General features: G+C 44.6%; 2 pseudogenes; both read left to right on the forward strand.

Annotated features, from left to right (window-relative positions):
* Nucleotides 1-5,046: 5,046 nt before the first annotated feature.
* On the forward strand, nucleotides 5,047-7,536 carry LOC144228943 (alpha/beta hydrolase domain-containing protein 17B pseudogene; annotated as a pseudogene).
* Nucleotides 7,537-11,054: 3,518 nt separating this feature from the next.
* LOC144228944 (patr class I histocompatibility antigen, B-1 alpha chain-like) overlaps nucleotides 11,055-18,143 on the forward strand; it is a 10,871-nt pseudogene continuing 3,782 nt past the window's right edge.

Below are 18,143 nucleotides of genomic sequence, written 5' to 3' on the forward strand. Positions count from 1 at the left end.
GCTGCGCATTGAGCCAAACTGACCTACAGAATGAGAGATAATTAAATTGTGGTTGTTGGTTTTTTTTTTTTTTAATTTGAGAGAGAGAAAGAGAAATAGCAGGCGAGAGAGCAGGGGAAAGGTGCAGAGGGAGAGAGGGAGAGAATCTTAAACAGACTCCGCATTCGGCAGGGACTCTGATGTTGGGCTCCATCTCACAACCTTGAGTCATGACCAGAGCCAAAATCAAGGGTCTGACGTTCAACAAACCAAGCCATTCAGGTGCCCCAAGAGGTGGTTGTTTTATTTGGAGATTGTTGGCTNGGTCTTCTGGTATATTCTGGACCATTCAAATCTCCAGACGAAGGTAGTCCCAGCCCATGTCACATGAAGCAGAAGAGCTGCGTATTGAGCCAAACTGACCTATAGAATGAGAGATAATTAAATTGTGGTTGTTGGTTTGTTTTTTTTTTTTAATTTGAGAGAGAGAGAGAGAGAGAGAAATAGCAGGCGAGAGAGCAGGGGAAAGGTGCAGAGGGAGAGAGGGAGAGAATCTTAAACAGGCTCCGCATTCAGCAGGGATTCTGATGTTGGGCTCCATCTCACAACCCTGAGTCATGACCAGAGCCAAAATCAAGGGTCTGACGTTCAACAAACCAAGCCATTCAGGTGCCCCAAGAGGTGGTTGTTTTATTTGGAGATTGTTGGCTACCTAGCAATAGGTCACAGGAATATGTACCATACAATGTACTACTACTATTATGTTGTACTTATTGTCTGTCTTTCCTATCAGATTGTAAGCATTAGGAGAATATATGTTCTGTCTGTTTCATTAAACGATTACCAGGCCTGACACACAGCTTGGCACAGAGACCTTCAAATAGTATACTTGAAAATAGGAAAGAAGGAAAGAAGGAAGGAAGGAAGGAATGAGGGAATGAATGTTGTGCCAAGAATTTCTTAAAATTTACTTGGAGGCTGGAAAGAAAAAAGTGTATGGGTGTTTGGTGTGGTGGGTCCTGCACACATTTGTCTGCATCTGCGCGTGCTCCTACATGAGGTTAGCGCCTGCCTGCTGGTCTTGGTTGCCTGAGAAGCAACCAGGACTATGCATAGGGCCTCCTGCACTCACATTTTGATCACATTGGGAACTGTAGACGGGCAGTGTTTAACCACCAGGTGACTCTGAGACGTCCTATACTCTGTTTTTTTTCTGTTGGAGGTCATTGGGTCAGCTACAGGGGTTGAAGCACTTGGGAGCTCCTGGCTGGCTGCCCTCAAATCCCTTGGTCAGCCATCAAGNCATTAGGAGAATATATGTTCTGTCTGTTTCATTAAAAGATTACCAGGCCTGACACAGAGCTTGGCACAGAGACCTTCAAATAGTATACTTGAAAATAGGAAAGAAGGAAAGAAGGAAGGAAGGAAGGAATGAGGGAATGAATGTTGTGCCAAGAATTTCTTAAAATTTACTTGGAGGCTGGAAAGAAAAAAGTGTATGGGTGTTTGGTGTGGTGGGTCCTGCACACATTTGTCTGCATCTGCGCGTGCTCCTACATGAGGTTAGCGCCTGCCTGCTGGTCTTGGTTGCCTGAGAAGCAACCAGGACTATGCATAGGGCCTCCTGCACTCACATTTTGATCACATTGGGAACTGTAGACGGGCAGTGTTTAACCACCAGGTGACTCTGAGACGTCCTATACTCTGTTTTTTTTCTGTTGGAGGTCATTGGGTCAGCTACAGGGGTTGAAGCACTTGGGAGCTCCTGGCTGGCTGCCCTCAAATCCCTTGGTCAGCCATCAAGATAGAAATGAGATTTGAGCTTGGGTACCAGAGCTCCCGAATCAAGTGATCTGGGTAGCAGACAGTGGGGCCTGACCTGGTCAGGAGAGAAGATTATGGCATTTACATCACTGCAGGAAAGAGCCAGTGTCCCAGCCTCCAGCATCAGAGGCAGCAGCAGGAACAAGTGACAGGGACTCCTAGGTCCAAGGTCCTCTCCGTGGAAAACGCCAGTGTGTATTGGAGCCTCCAGGATGTTTGTGGGTCAGGCACAGATCTGGGAAGCAACTTTAATGGCCCAGAGACCTTTTTCTTCTGTAAAGTTAGAGTCCCTGGTTACTCAATACAGAGGAAACATCAAAGTTAGTGTAGATTTACAAGCCAAACAATTTACAAACCAAACCTGACATAAGGCATATTCCTTATATGTAGAGCCCTGTTCTGGTGCAGTAGCCCAAGGAGACCCTGAGGTGGTACTGGCTAAGCAGGTAAAAGGGTTTTTGTTGTCAATCCTTGTCCACACAGGGGCATTGTCACTCCACTCTCGGGTTATCACTGAACCTCAATGGTGGAGGGGGTTGCAGTGATGTAGAAAGCTACATGCTCAGGCTGAAAAACGATTGCTGAAGAGCTGAAATGAATACTTCAGGCCGATTTTCTGGCACACAGAGTACAACGGTCAAAAATCAAAACAAACAACAAACCTGCTGATGGGAAGAATCTGATTTTCACAGTCACCATGTTATAAGATTGAGATGACCCATTTCCAACAAGAATGAAACACAAAATATACAAAGAAACAGGAAAAAATGTTTCATTCAAAAAAAAAAAAACAGAAAATACCCCTATGAAAGACCAGAATGTGGACATAGTAGACAAGTACGTTATTTATATAAAAAAATTTTAATGTTTATTTATTTTTGAGAAGGAGAGTCAGAGAAACAGTGTGAGCAGGGGAGAGGCAGGGAGAGAAGGAGACACAGAATCTGAAGCAAACTCCAGGCTCCAAGCTGTCATCACAGAGCCCAACACGGGGCTCGAAACCACGAACGACGAGATCATGACTTGGGCTGAAGTCAGATGCTTAACCGACTGAGCCACCCAGGCACCCCTAGACAAGTACTTTAAATCAACTGTCTATAAGATGCTCAAAGAATTAAAGGAAGTCACAGAAAGTCAAGACAATGAGTTATGAATAAAAAGAAATTATCAACATGGGATAGATACAAACCATGAAATGAAACTGAAAGGAAAGTGCAGTGCTGGTACATACCATAACTGAAATGAAAAATTCACTAGAGGTATTCAAGAGCAGATTGCAGTAAGCAGAAAGAAGAATCAGTGAGCTTGAACATAGGACAACTGAAATTATCTAGTCTGGGGAACCAAATGAAAACCACTAAAGACAAATGAACAGAGCCTAATGGAACACTGAGACACCAGAAAGGGGACCAACATATGCTGAAGAGCATAAGTAATGTCATTTTGAGATTAAGTCCTCCATTAAGAGCAACCTTGGGCTGCACGTAGCCCCAGTTCCAGTTCCAGGAAAAGCCTCAGATCGCTCAAGGCTGAAGCCATCCTCGGACCGCCCTCAGATCAGCTAATCAAAAAAAACAAAAAACAAAAAACAAAAAAAAAACATTCCTGTGGTCTGAGTTAAGGCTCGGAACTGCAGACAGTTATTTTGTACAACTAGCCAATCACTCACCGCTTACCTGAACCCCACATGGGCCCTTTAAATTCACCTCATAATTGGTCATTTTCAAAGGATTCTCAAAAGTCATGATTGGGTCCCACCAAAAGTAATGAACACCTCACAGATACTGAATGGTCAAAGCAGTTACCATGGACGCAGTACAATTACGATTGGTGCTTATGTGATGATGCCATACGTGCAACGTGTGCACTGTAACACCCCCGTCCCTTACCCCATAAAAACCCTGCTAGCTATTGTTTGGGGCTTCACCCTGCTGCCACTACACCGGTAGACACATGAGCCCTGGCTCGAGCTTGTAATAAAGACCCTTTTGTACTTGGATTGGTGTTGGCTCCTTGGTGGTCTCTGGGGACTCACGAATCTGGCATAACAATGCATTGTGGGAGTCCCAGACAGAAGACAGAGAATAAAGTAAGAGAGATTATTTGAGAAAATAATGCCTGAAAATTTGATCCAAATTGATGAAAGACAGAAATATAAACTTCCAAGAATAGTAAATTCCATTTGGGATGAACACAAAGACATCCACACCAAGACACATTATAATGAAACCATTGAAAAGCAAAGGCACAGAAAGAGTCTTAAAAGCACTAAGAGAAATGTGACTCATCACATGCAAGGGTTCCTTAAAAAGTTAGCAGATTTGTCATCAGAAANTTGTAATAAAGACCCTTTTGTACTTGGATTGGTGTTGGCTCCTTGGTGGTCTCTGGGGACTCACGAATCTGGCATAACAATGCATTGTGGGAGTCCCAGACAGAAGACAGAGAATAAAGTAAGAGAGATTATTTGAGAAAATAATGCCTGAAAATTTGATCCAAATTGATGAAAGACAGAAATATAAACTTCCAAGAATAGTAAATTCCATTTGGGATGAACACAAAGACATCCACACCAAGACACATTATAATGAAACCATTGAAAAGCAAAGGCACAGAAAGAGTCTTAAAAGCACTAAGAGAAATGTGACTCATCACATGCAAGGGTTCCTTAAAAAGTTAGCAGATTTGTCATCAGAAACCTTAATCAGCAGGCAGTGGGCTCATATTCCATGTACTAAAAGAAAAATATTCAGTCAAGAATCCTATACTTGCAAAATAGGACTTCAGAGTAAGGGAGAAATGAAGACATTCTCTGTTAAACGAAGGCTGAGAGAGTTCATCACCAAGATAGTTGCCCTGCAAGTTCTGCTAAAGGGAATCCTTCAGGATGAAAGGACCTGGACAGTCCCTGAAGCTGTGTGATGAAATACAGATCTCAGTAAAGGTAAGTAAATGGGAAATTATAAACATAGTGTTAGTGTGACATTTTTGTACCTCCAGTTTTTGTTTTCTACATGATATGAAAGATTGATATATTTTTTAAAAAGCCACTATAATCATAACTTTGCATTGTAACTCCACTTTTTGTTTTTANGAGAAAAATATTCAGTCAAGAATCCTATACTTGCAAAATAGGTCTTCAGAGTTAGGGGGAAATGAAGACATTCTCTGTTAAACAAAGGCTGAGAGAGTTCATCACCAAGATAGTTGCCCTGCAAGTTCTGCTAAAGGGAATCCTTCAGGATGAAAGGACCTGGACAGTCCCTGAAGCTGTGTGATGAAATACAGATCTCAGTAAAGGTAAGTAAATGGGAAATTATAAACATAGTGTTAGTGTGACATTTTTGTACCTTCAGTTTTTGTTTTCTACATGATATGAAAGATTGATATATTTTTTAAAAAGCCACTATAATCATAACTTTGCATTGTAACTCCACTTTTTGTTTTTAACTTAACAAATACATGAAAACAATTTTAGTCTATGTTTTGGGACAATGTATAAAGATGCAATTTTCTGACGTCAATCACTGCAAGTGGATCAGATGGAGCTGTATAAAATGAGACTTTCTTGTTTGTTATTGAAGATAAGCTTGTAGAAATACACATTAGAGGCCTATATTTTTATGATGTGTAATGTGATCCCCATGGTAAATAGAAAGAAAATATGTATAGAGTAATATATGCAAAAGGAAGTGAGAAGGAAAGAAACCATTTCACTACAAAATTAAACTAAACAAAAACTAAAACAGCAAGTCTGGAAATGAGGAACAACATAATTCTAAGGGATATAGAAAATAGCCAAATAACAGAGACACGTCCCTCCTTATCAGCAATTACTTTGAATTTAAGTGAGTTAAATACTCCAATCAAAGCTAGAGGCTGGCAGAACAGTGAGAGAATGATGACCTAACTCTATGTTGCCTAAAAGAGACTCACTTTATCCAAAAACATAAACAGTTTGACAGTGAAAAGAAAGAAAAGATATCCCCTGCACACAGTAACCAAGAGAGAACTGAAGTATCTTCTACGATATCAGACCAAATAGACTTGAACTCAAAGTAATTTAAAAGAGACAGAAAGAACAGTATATATTAATAAAAGTTTCAATACAGGAAGAGGATATAATAAGGAAAAACTTGTGGCATGAATGCCAGATCAACAAAATCTATGAGCCACAACTTGATAGAAGGGAAGGGAGAAGTAGAGACCTGCAATAGTAGCTGGAGAATTCACTCTCCCATTCTCAAAGCTGGATAGAGCACCCAGCAGAAGAAACGTAAGGAAACACACAGCTGGGGCATCATAGTAAACCAGCTAGATCTGACACACATGTACACAGCACTCTACCCACAAATAACAGAATACACGTTCTTCTCCAGCGCACATGGGACGTTGTCCAGGATGCACCTTATGTTACACCACAAGTTAAGACTCAACAGAATTGAACAGGAGATATCAGGCTGACTAATTTCCCAGCCATAATGAGATGCAGTTAGAAATCAAAACCAAAAGGAAAACGGGAAAATTCACAAATTGGAGGAAATTAAATACACTCTTAACCAACGGACCAAAAGAAATCACAAACGAACTATTAAAAGAATATTTAAGTCAGTGACCAACTCCTGCCTTCGCGAGGGTTCGGCTGGCCTCCTTGGTTCCCTGCCCACCTTGCTCCCACCAGGAGAGCCAGCCCCACAGCGGAGGCTGAGGAGGAGCAGCGACTGGAGGGGAAAGGGAAGAAACGCCTGGCTGCCCTGGGGTATGTCTGCAGGGCTAGAAGGGGAGACAGCATTTGAGGCAGCAGAGTGGGCTGCCTCTTGGATAGGACAGCGCGTGGGCAAGGGCTCTCTCTCAGCTCTTTCCTCCCGACACCCGCGCTGTGCTCCCTCAGGTGCAGAGGATGAATTAGTGAACTGTGTGGCCCCTTCTGCCGTCCACCTTCCCTGGGAAAATGGCTTCTAAATTAGCATTTTTGCCACCTGATCCAACTTACACACTGACGTGTGATGAATGTGGAAGACTCTGGGCTTCACATCAATCACAACTGGCAGCACTCTTTCAGACAAGAGATGCTATTAGTGTTTCATGACTAGAACCAGTAAAGGCAACAGAATGCCTGCATGTTTGTGCTTGTGCACCCAATGTCAAGTACACTTTACTCTTCTCACATGGAAGTGCTGTTGCTCTTGGTCAGATGAGCAGCTGTACATAGGACTGGGATCTCAGAATAATTCTATATTCTCATATGATTATTCTGGGATGGTACAGGTTCTGGGAAAACAACAGAGAAGAGCCTCTATGCAAATATAGAAGCTGCTTGCCTTGCTCTTAGGACAAGATATGGGTAATGCCTTGAAAGTGTGATTCTATATGGCGAAATTAGAGAGGGAGAGTACCATCTGTGGATCTTGCTGCTTGGTGTAAGAGCTGCCCTTCTTCATTCTCCTTTGACCTCAGGAATGCCTGTCGCTTTTCCTGATACCATGAAGACCTACTGTTTGGATGCATTCCCAAATATTGACAAAGTCTCCAGTATTAATAATTCACGGGACTGAGATGAAATTGGTGACTTTTCACATGGCCTCAACATTGTTTGAGACTTGGCGAAGTATCATGGAGCCTCTGTGGGTAGAAGGGGCAGGTCACAATGATATGGAACTTTAGGGACAGTATCTTGAAAAGTCGAAACAGTTTGGGTCACAGAAACTGGTCAATTTGCAAATTAGTCTGTAAATATGCATACTGGGTTTTCTTTTATTGCTGCACTGAATTCTTTGGTAAGTAATATGAAACCTGAAGGTTTTGTTTGCAAATCATGGGAACTGCCTTCATAAGTGTACAGGTAATGAATTGTTAACAGATTTAATGGAGGTTTTAATTACCAGAACTAGAAACTGGAAATAACACTACCATACAATCAGGCTGTGTAATTGCTATTTTTTCTGTGAATTATTTTTAAACATCAAAATGAGAACAGTGTGAAATTTTAATTCTATAAAATCAAATGCTGTAAAATTATTGCCAACTGTTTTGCATATCAGAAAAATTTATAAATATTTTAAAAAACATCTCAGGGCACATGGGTGACTCAGCTGGCTAAGCGTCCGATACTTGGTTTCAGCTCAGGTCATGATCTATTGGTGTGTGAATTAAAGCCCCACATCAGACTCTGTGCTGACAGTGCAGAGCCAGCTTGGGATTCTCTCTCTACCTCTCTCTATACCCCTCTCCTGCTCTCTCTCTTTCTCAAATAAAAAAAAATTAAAAATATTTTAAAAATATCTCAATATCTAAGTCTTATCCACGTATACAATGCAATATTTGTTCAAGAAAAAGCTATATATATAAAACAATTCAATAACTCACAACAGAATAAACTGTTGAAAATGTATGAGTTCACTAGAGGTGACTTATACTCTGTTGTATACAGATACAGATTTCAATGGTTATCATATTGTAAAATACTTTGAATTTTCTGTATTCCCTGGTTATAATATATTGTCTCCTTAAAAAAAATAATGTTAAGTATTAATTTTTATGCCATCTATTAATTTACCAACTAATTACCTTGTAAGCGAGAAGTCACAATAGAACTGAATTTTAACTAGTTATGATTTATAAGTTTGGTCCTGTGAAGCAACTAATTAAAATTCTCATTTTTGTCATTTAAATGGCATTTAGAGCTTTACGAATGATTCTGCAAACGATGCTCTTTTAAATTTTGACGAATCTCACAGAATTGCAGTACTCTTCATTATAAGAATACTTGAGAGTCCATTAGATGTTCTTCAAGACCACAAACAGACTGGCTATTTGGTTGTTAAAACTTTGGCTATTTTTAGTAGGATCTATTGGTTCAGATTACTAGCTGAGAATTTCATGGATTCTTTATTTAATTCATAACATTTGTATGAAGCCATCGAAACAAAAATTACATTGCTTTTCCTTGAATGAATCTTTCCTGAATAAAGCAATGAAACAATAAGAAAAAGAGAGGTGCCTGAGTGGTTCAGTTGGTGAAGCATCTGACTTCTGATTTTGGCTCAGGTCACAAACTCCTGCTCATGAGTTGGAGCCCTGCTTTGGGCTCCATGCTGAATGCTGAGCTTTCTTAAGATTCTCTTTCTCCCTCTGTCCATCTCCCCACTCACCCACGAATCCTAAAAGTAAACAAACAAATAAACAGCTTTAAAGAATTACAAAAAGAAAAAAGAACAGTATGTAGGCTAATTTATAAATGAATGAGTGTTGAAATAATACACACTGTGGATATATCTTTAAGCCTTTTGTTCTGCTTGTTCTGTGGTTATATCTAAGACTATAGTACATGATTCTCTTTAAAGTATATCGGGTAATGTGAATACTTTGGTTCAGATGTGTCAATTTAGCTGTAAAACAAGTATACCACCAAAAAAATCATTAGAAAATATTTAGAGACACCTGAAAACAAAACTCAATATATCCAAACTTAGAGAATACAGGGAAAACGATGCTAATGGGGAAATTTATAGCCGCAAATGCTTCTATCAAAACAAATCTCAGATCAACAACCAAACTCTACAACTTAAGAGCTAGTAAAAGAACAAAAAATAAACTCAAGGCAAGCAGAAGAAAGTTAAGAATCCATATTATATGAGAGATAAATAGAACAGGGAATAGAAAAACAATCAAAACCAATGAAGTCATAAACTGGTTCTTTGCAAAGATGAATAACATTGACAAAGTTTTACCTAGATTGACTGAAAATATATGAGAGAAAACACACTACTAAAATCAGAAAACACACTACTAATGTGGTAGGAACCCCTCCCTAAGGAGAGAGAAAAAATGAAGAAGAGAGGAGAGAAGACTTCAAAGTCACCTAGATATGCGCCCCGGTGCCTACAACCCCATGTTCTTGTCAACTGAGACAACTTAATCAGACTGCATGCTTATGTGTGTTACCATATATGGGAGACAAAGAAATAGAAAATGGATTTAAAAATTATGCCATGTGATGTGGGCCGCTCAGTTCTTTGGGTACGAACCCAACTGAGTCGTGCCAACACGAATAAAGATTCTTCCTGGAAAGAAAAGCCTCTGTGTCACGACTCTCTGAACGAGAATCCTGCAACATTGCCTGGGGGCTCACCCGGGACTTGGAGAAGGTGCATTTCCACCTCCCTTGCCAACGGGGGGGTGGGGGGGGGGGGGTAACGAGCCTGAGCCTCAGAGCGCCAGGAGAAGGGACCTCACTGGCGCCAGGGGACCTCTTGATCCGCAGGGGACTAGCCTATCCCGGCAAGCCGGGGCGAGGGCCCTGTGTACGCTAATGGAATCCCTGAGGCCCAGGAACAAGCTTAAGGAGCGCCGCCCGTCTGACTCGTAAGAACCCGGGTTCGTTTTGGTGGACCTGCCCCTAAGAGGCAGAAGGGGAGACTGATCACCTCCCAGAGTTGCACTAGTAAGTCCACAAGGGAAGAGGAACGAAGCTGCAACTCTAAGGTGCTGGATGTAGGGCGGAGGGCTGGAGTCGTTGTGTGAGTGTGTGTGACTGAGACAGCTGGAAGGTTCCCGACCTGACCAAGAGCCGAAGCGAGTGTTGAGTCCCGATCCGCGGTTCCGTGGCGACCTCATACGGCTTAAGGCGGCGTCAGACTTCCTCGGGAGTCTGACCCAGGTCAGGGACTGAAACTGAACCCGCCAATCTAAGAGGAGCCTGAAATATCTCTGAGAGGAGAGCGGCCAGAAATGGACAAAGCGGGTGTGCGTCCTTTCCAAACTGGTCCCCCTCCTTCCCTGGTCTTCCCCTTCTTGTGCGTGAAAGTCGTCTGTTAGGGGGAGGAAATGGGTGGAAAGCAGAGTAAACTGACTCCCCTAGAGTGTATGTTGAGGAATTTCAAAAAGGGATATTCAGGAAATTATGGTGTAAACTAACTCCTGAAAAGCTCCAGACATTCTGTGAAATTGACTGGCCATCGTTTGGGGTGGGCTGGCCCTCTGAGGGCTCACTTGGTAAGGAACTAGTTGGCCAAGTGTTCAGGGTCATTGCAGGGGACCCGGGCCACCCTGACCAATTTCCTTATATTGACTGTTGGCAAGACCTGGTCCTGTCCCGGCCTCCTTGGCTAATAGTCTGTATTGAAGAGAGCTGTAAATTATCCTGGCTCGCCTCACAGCTTCCTCCAAATACCAGCCAGAGGCTAAAAAGCCCATACAGTCAGCAGAACCTGAAGAAACCCCGCCAACCAGCGGATGAGCGGATGATTAATATGGCTTTCGTAGGCCAGGCCCAGGGAGATATTCGGCTCAAGCTGCAGAAACTAGAAGGTTTCACTGGCATGAATATCAGTCAGTTGCTAGAAGTAGGAACCCAGGTGTTCGTTAACCGTGACCAGGCAGCACGGAAGGAAGAACGCCGAAAGATGCAAAGACAGGCAGACTTGTTAGCTGCCGCCTTGGCGGAGCAGTCAAGACACCCCCAGAAGAAAGCCCCGCAGGGAAAGGGCCAAGGCCAGAAAGGGGAGCAGTGAGGAGGAGGGGCTCGCCCTAGATGGAAACTAGGCTGGAACCAGTGTGCTTTGTGCCGTCAGGAGGGCCACTGGAAAAGTGAGTGCCCCCAGCGACCAGATGATTCTCAGCAAGATCCTAAGCAGAAAAAAAGGGACCATGTAGTCCAGGGCCGGTACCGACTGACCCCGCAGCCTCATGGGGCCCCCAAGAATGATTTTGTGGGGCTAGCCGCCATGGAGGACTATGAGGAGGACTAGGACAGACCGGGCTCTATTTTGCTAGGCCCTCGGGAGCCCATGGTCAGAATGAAGGTGGGGGGCCGACCCATTGACTTTATGGTAGATACTGAAGCACAACACTCAGCAGTGACCCAACCCGTGGGCCCCCTCTCACGGAGACAAGCCACCATCGTGGGGGCCACAGGCGATCAGATACGTCGTCCCTTCCTGTTACCTCGACGATGCAGTCTAGGTGGCCACGAAGTCAGCCATGAATTTCTGTACCTCCCTGACTGCCCCGTGGCTCTAATGGGCTGTGACCTACTGGGAAAACTGCAGGCCCAGATCACTTTCAACTCCCAGGGACGGGCTGCTCTGACCCTCCAAAAACCAGAGGCAAGGATTATGACTCTCACGATTCCCCAGGGAGAGGAATGGTGTCTCTATAGCCTCAAGGAAAAACCGCAATCGGTGCCTGAACTTCCTTTTAAAGTCCCAGGGCGGTGGCCTGAAGACAACCCACCAGGATTGGTGCGAAACATACCCCCTGTGGTTGTAGAACTAAAGCCTGGGGCAGAGCCCACCTCCTGAGACAGTACTTCATCCCTTGCAAGGCACAGGTCGGGATCCAAAAGCACCTGGAANCTTTATGGGAGCCCTCCCCCAATTGTTAAGGGGATAAGGGGAGATTTAAATGACATAGGCAATTTAACCCTAAGGCAGCAAATGCAGGCTCTGGGCTCTACTCTAGCCACCCTACACCGATGGGTTAAAGAACGATTACCTTGGGTCTGACCACAGATGCTCACTCCCTTGAGCCAGGAGATGCTGTATGGGTAAAAGAGTGGAATGTCCAACCACTCAAACCCCTTTGGAGGGGCCCGTTTACTGTCATTTTGTCCACCCCTACTGCAGTAAAAGTAGCCGAGGTGGGTCCCTGGATTCACCACAGCAGAGTGAAGCCGGCATCCGGGGACTGGGAGTGCATTCTTGATCCGTCCACGCCGTGTAAGCTGACCATATGGAAGAAGCGAGCTGCCATGGCGGAGACTCTACCGGGAGACTACAGCCCTGCTTTAGTCACCCCGGAAGCTGACTCATCTACGCACCGCAGAAGCTTGAGGAATCGCCGGTCGGGTGAAATAAATAGACTGTCCTTATTTCTTACATCTGCCTCTTACTGTAATGCACTGTCACCCCTTGTCTCTCACTATTATTCCAATATTTGCTTTACTTCTTGCTATTGTATTGGCAGAGGTTGCCCAGCCAGCTGGATATGTGGGAGAACAGCCTATACAGTACTCCCTTCAGGCTGGTCAGGGTCATGTGTGCTGGGAACTATTCGCCCATCCTTCTTCCTACTCCCACTTGCAGAAGGAGAACATCTGGGAGTTCAAATATATGGAGATAGGAAAGTCAAAGAAAGCGGAGTGCCTTGCAAATTGGCAACTGGAAAGAAGATGAATGGCCTCCCGAGTGGATAATTCATTGATGGGTCTTGGGGCTACTGCACCCCCATTTATATGCTAAACCGCATAATTAGGCTGCAAGCAGTTGTAGAAATTATATCCAATGAAACTGCCAGAGCTCTTAACTTACTAGCTAAGCAGCAAACCAAAATGCGCAATGCCATCTACCAAAATCGCCTGGCCTGAGATTACCTGCTTGCTTCTGAGGGTGGTGTTTGTGGAAAATTCAACCTGAACGACTGCTGCCTACAGATAGATGATGAGGGAAAAGTCCTAGAGGAGATCACAGATCGAATAAGAAAGTTTGCTCATGTCCCAGTCCAAACCTGGAACGGTTGGAACCCCAGGGAGGTATTTGGAGGATGGTTTTCATCTTTCGGGGGATGCAAAGCCCTCATAGGTATTGTCCTCCTAATTCAGAGAGGATGTTTGATCTTACCTTGCTTGGCTCCCTTGATTATACGATCAGTCTCCAGTCTCACTGAGACTATGGTTGAGAGAAAAATGGCTCCTCATGTAATGATGTTATGGAAATATAAACCTCTAAGCCAGGATGATGCTCTTTGACCCAAAATAGAGGGGTCCGAGCATCAAAGGGGGGAATGTGGTAGGAACCCCTTCCTAACGAGAGAGAAAAAAAATGAAGAAGAGAGAAGAGAAGACTTCAAGGTCACCTAGATATGTGCCCAGGTGCCTACATCCCCCATGTTCTTGTAAACTGAGACAACTTAATCAGACTGCATGTTTATGTGTGTTACCATATATGGGAGACAAAGAAATAGAAAATGTAGTAAAAACAACTATGCCATGTGATGTGGTCCACTCAGTTCTTTTGGGTACAAACCCAATTGAGCGGTGCCTGCACAAAAAAAGTTGCTTCCTGGAAAGAAAAGCCCCGGTGTCACGACTCTCTGTGTGAGAATCCTGCAACACCAGGACATAAAACACATGGCAGCTTCCAGCTGGGTTTCTCTCTCTCTGTCTCTCTCTCTCTGTCTTTCTCTGTCTGATTACTTGCTCCGGGAGAAGCTACCTAGTCATTAGCCACCTTATGGAAAAGTCCACAAGGAGCCGAGACCTCTTGGGACCATCTGGGAAGAAAAAGATGCTTCTTCCAACAGCCACGTGAGGGAGTTTTGTTTCCTGGGAATCCCACAGCCCCACTCAGGACATCAGATGGTGCAGTCCTGGCTGACAACTTGACTGCGACCTTGAGAGAGGTCCTGAGCCAGCAGCACCCAGGTGAGCCTCTCCTGGATTCCTGACCCTGGGGAACTGTGGGAGACAATGAACACGTGTTGCTCTGAGCTGCTAAGTCTCGGGACACTTGTGATGCAACAGCACATAACTGTTACAGAGTCCAAAGAACAGGATGAACTATCCCACTTTACTTTCTATTGGCTCTAAATTAACTATGAGATGTTAAACATCCTCAATTGGTTTTAAGATTTAAGAAGAATATCTATACCTAACTGAACAAAATAGATATTATTAACATTCAGACAATCTATTTATTTGAACTTTGACCTCTGACTCTGATCCATTAGACAAAGAGGAAGAACCGGACTGTCCTGGGCAGGTTGCAAGATGGCTGCCCTAACCAATCTCAGGTTGTTCATATTCTCCCAGTTGTTGGTTCAAACAGGAATCCAGGCGCTAGTGTGAAGGGACTTTGCATGTGCAGTTAATGGTCATATCAGCTGATTTAAAACTGGATGGTTCTCATGGGTAATCCTGACCTCATAAGGTGAGCCCTTAATAGGAGGAGGTTTTTCCTGAGTGAAGACCTGGCAGAGTGAGCAGAACTCATGTGAGGGAGGCCTTGACAATGGAAGGGGCCACCAGGCAAGCAGTGCTGGAGGCCCCAGGAGCTGAGAGCAGCATCCCACTGCCATCGTGTAAGGAAGTAGGGACCTCAGTCCTCCAGCTCCCAGAAACGGAATTCTGCCAACAGCTCTGTGCCAGCTTGGAGGGGACTTTGAGCTGAGGTGCAAACACTGCCTGTGGCACCCAGGAGAGAACCCTCAGTGTCACGCCGAACTGCTGACCTGCAGGACTGGGACACATGGACAGATGCTGAGGTAAGTCACTATGGTTGTGGGAATTGGTTCTCCAGCAACAGAAAAACCACGGCACAGCCTCAGTGTACGTAGCGGCCTTGCCCCCAGAATGAATTTATGAGCCCTCAGGCCCACTAGGGGCATGATATAGAATCTTTCCTCATTTTGCTTATGTATTTTACATTTTGTGATTTTTATGTGATGCAATTAGGTTCCAATACAGTCATGTTTCATTCATGCATTTAACAACAATTAATTTAGAGCCTACTGTGAACCCCGAATGTCTTTTTATGCTGTGTAGACAGCTTTCACCAAAATAGCCCAAAGCCCCTGAGTTCAAGTAGATTCCCAAGAGTGAGACTGAGCTACTGGAGCATTTTCAGTGAGGAAATGACACCTTCTGACTCGCATTAGCAGGATTGCTGACCCCTGTGGGGAGAAGAGCCACAGGTGGCAGGAGATGGGGTGGCACTAGTGCCCCAATCCAGGATGGAGAGAGCGGTGGAGACTGAGGGGAGGACAGGGCCTGAGGGACGAGAAAGATGAAGAAAAGGCAGCAGGTGCCTGGTGAGGGAAAAGAGAGGTAAGGAATTCTAAGAAGTGGAATTCTCAGATTTAAATATGTTATTATACAGATGTTTAATAAATCTCTATCGACAGGGTTTAGCCACATATTTGTTGCATCTAGTATTTACTAGACTCTAGGGAGGCTCCCTGAAAACCAATGACCTCCTTACATTCAGCAGGGTGGAGAAAATGGTACCAATAATAACCCAATATAATATTCCTTAGGTTTTCATTCACAAACAGAGGCAGGGCACAAACACTGGTGAAGGGCGTTTTCACTGCACTAAATACTTGCAACTTTGAGGGGATTAACAGTTGCACATTCTAGTTGAAATATATTGTATTAATGGGTATTTTCTGTATTCTTGATGCTCTGGCATGTATGGCCTCCGTAACTGGGGCGACACTCTCCCTCACCGGGCTGGCCAATTCTTAGAGACAGCTAAGTGCTGGCCCAGAAGCACGCCTTTCCTTCGCTAACTAAACAATCCAGATCCCCTATTCTGAACCATCTCTTGGTCAGGTGCATGCACTCCAGGAGGCAGTATCCCTCTGCTCTGGTGACCCAGGGCCAGCTGGCAGACTTCTAGAGACACTCCTGTCACACAGAGCCCACTGATACCGTTATTCAGATGAGTCAATTCTAAAATGTTTCCCCAGCCCCTCTTCCTTTTTCTCAAGGAAAACACAACAAGGCTCTGAGCCATGCTTTCTTCCTCTCCTTCTGCCCCCTGGCCCTCCTAGGTGCTCCCCACGTGGCCCTGTGTGGTGTCCCATGCCCTCCCCTTGGGAAATGTAAGTAAGAAATCTTCCCTCAATGGCATCAGCCTCTCCAGCTGGCACTTAGTCCCCTTGATAAATCAAGGCCCAGGCACAGATCACATATGGTAACAAACTATCTCTATGTGCTGCTTTGTGTTGAGTATTATCTGGGACTCCCAGACAGAGCTACGGAACGCAGATCATTNTCAATTCTAAAATGTTTCCCCAGCCCCTCTTCCTTTTTCTCAAGGAAAACACAACAAGGCTCTGAGCCATGCTTTCTTCCTCTCCTTCTGCCCCCTGGCTCTCTTAGGTGCTCCCCCACGGTGGCCCTGTGTGGTGTGCCATGCCCCTCCCCTTGGGAAATGTAAGTAAGAAATCTTCCCTCAATGGCATCAGCCTCTCCAGCTGGCACTTAGTCCCCTTGATAAATCAAGGCCCAGGCACAGATCACATATGGTAACAAACTATCTCTATGTGCTGCTTTGTGTTGAGTATTATCTGGGACTCCCAGACAGAGCTACGGAACGCAGATCATTTAAAATACAAAAACCCTCAGTCATGGTTTGGGAAAGTGAAAATACAGCTTTGGTTATTGCAAGACTCTGAAAACAAACGTGTCTATGAGTGGTAAAATCACTACTCTGACAGATTAGATTCTGGATCATTCAGTGGTGATCTAGATCATGGTTAGTAAACAAAAAGCAGACTGGCCTCTGTGAGGATCTCTAGCTGGTGCCCCAGGCACAGGTGCCCCAGGTTTAGAGAGGAAACCGTTGTTTCTGCACCAAGTACCCTAAAGCCAGCTCTCTCTCTGACCTCAAATTCCCTGGGAGTACGTCTCCTTCTAAAACATCCAGGAGGTGGGCGCCTGGGTGGCTCGGTCGGTTAAGTGTTCGAGTTCGAGTCCCACATCGGGCTCTGTGCCCGACAGCTAGCTCAGATCCTGGAGCCTGGAGCCTGCTTCAGATTCTGTATCTCCATCTCTCTCCGACCCTTCACTGCTCATGTTGTCTCTCTCTCTCACACAAGTAAATAAAAACATTTAAAAATAAATAAATAAAACATCCAAGAGGTCACTTCCTTGGCTGTGCAGCTTTTTATTTGGGTGCAGTCCCAGTGGTTTATTTGTGCTGTGGTTTCCCTTGCCTCAGGAGACACATCTAGAAAGAAGGTGTCACCGCCCATGTCAAAGAAATTACTGCATGTGTTCTCTTCTAGGATTTTTATGGTTTCAGGTCTCACATTTATGTCTTTATTCCACTTTGAATTTATTTTTGTGTGTGGTGTGAGAAGTGGTCCTAGTCTTTCTTTTGCATATTGTTCCCTGATGAGAGCACCTGGTGATGTATGGAACTGGTGAATCACTTTGTTGTACACGGAACTCCTCACCTTCAGGATCCAAGGAGGGGGGCAGGGAAGAATTCTGGGGTCAATCTCATTTTCCTCCCTTTTTTGTGGGGCCAGCAAGAGGTACAGCCCCAACCCCAGGGGAGGTCAGGAAGCTTGGAGTCCCCACATATCTGCTTCCTGCAAGGTCTCTTTCCCTTTCTCCAGGTACCTGCAGAGCCACCACAGGTAACACTCGGTAGTGCTCCAGGGCTATGGTCGCCTCCCACTTGTGCCAATGATCCGAGCCTCCTCCTTAGCAAATTGCTCAAACCCACTTAGGAAGATCGCATCAGACCCTAGTTTCAGCCGGAAGTCCCTTGGAAGGTGTGAGGCCTTGGTTCTACCCCGTGGACACCCCTTACCACTATCTATTCCCCCCG

Source organism: Crocuta crocuta, unplaced genomic scaffold (genome assembly GCF_008692635.1).
Source record: "Crocuta crocuta isolate KB4526 unplaced genomic scaffold, BGI_CrCroc_1.0 scaffold762, whole genome shotgun sequence".
Taxonomy (NCBI): Eukaryota; Metazoa; Chordata; class Mammalia; order Carnivora; family Hyaenidae; genus Crocuta; species Crocuta crocuta.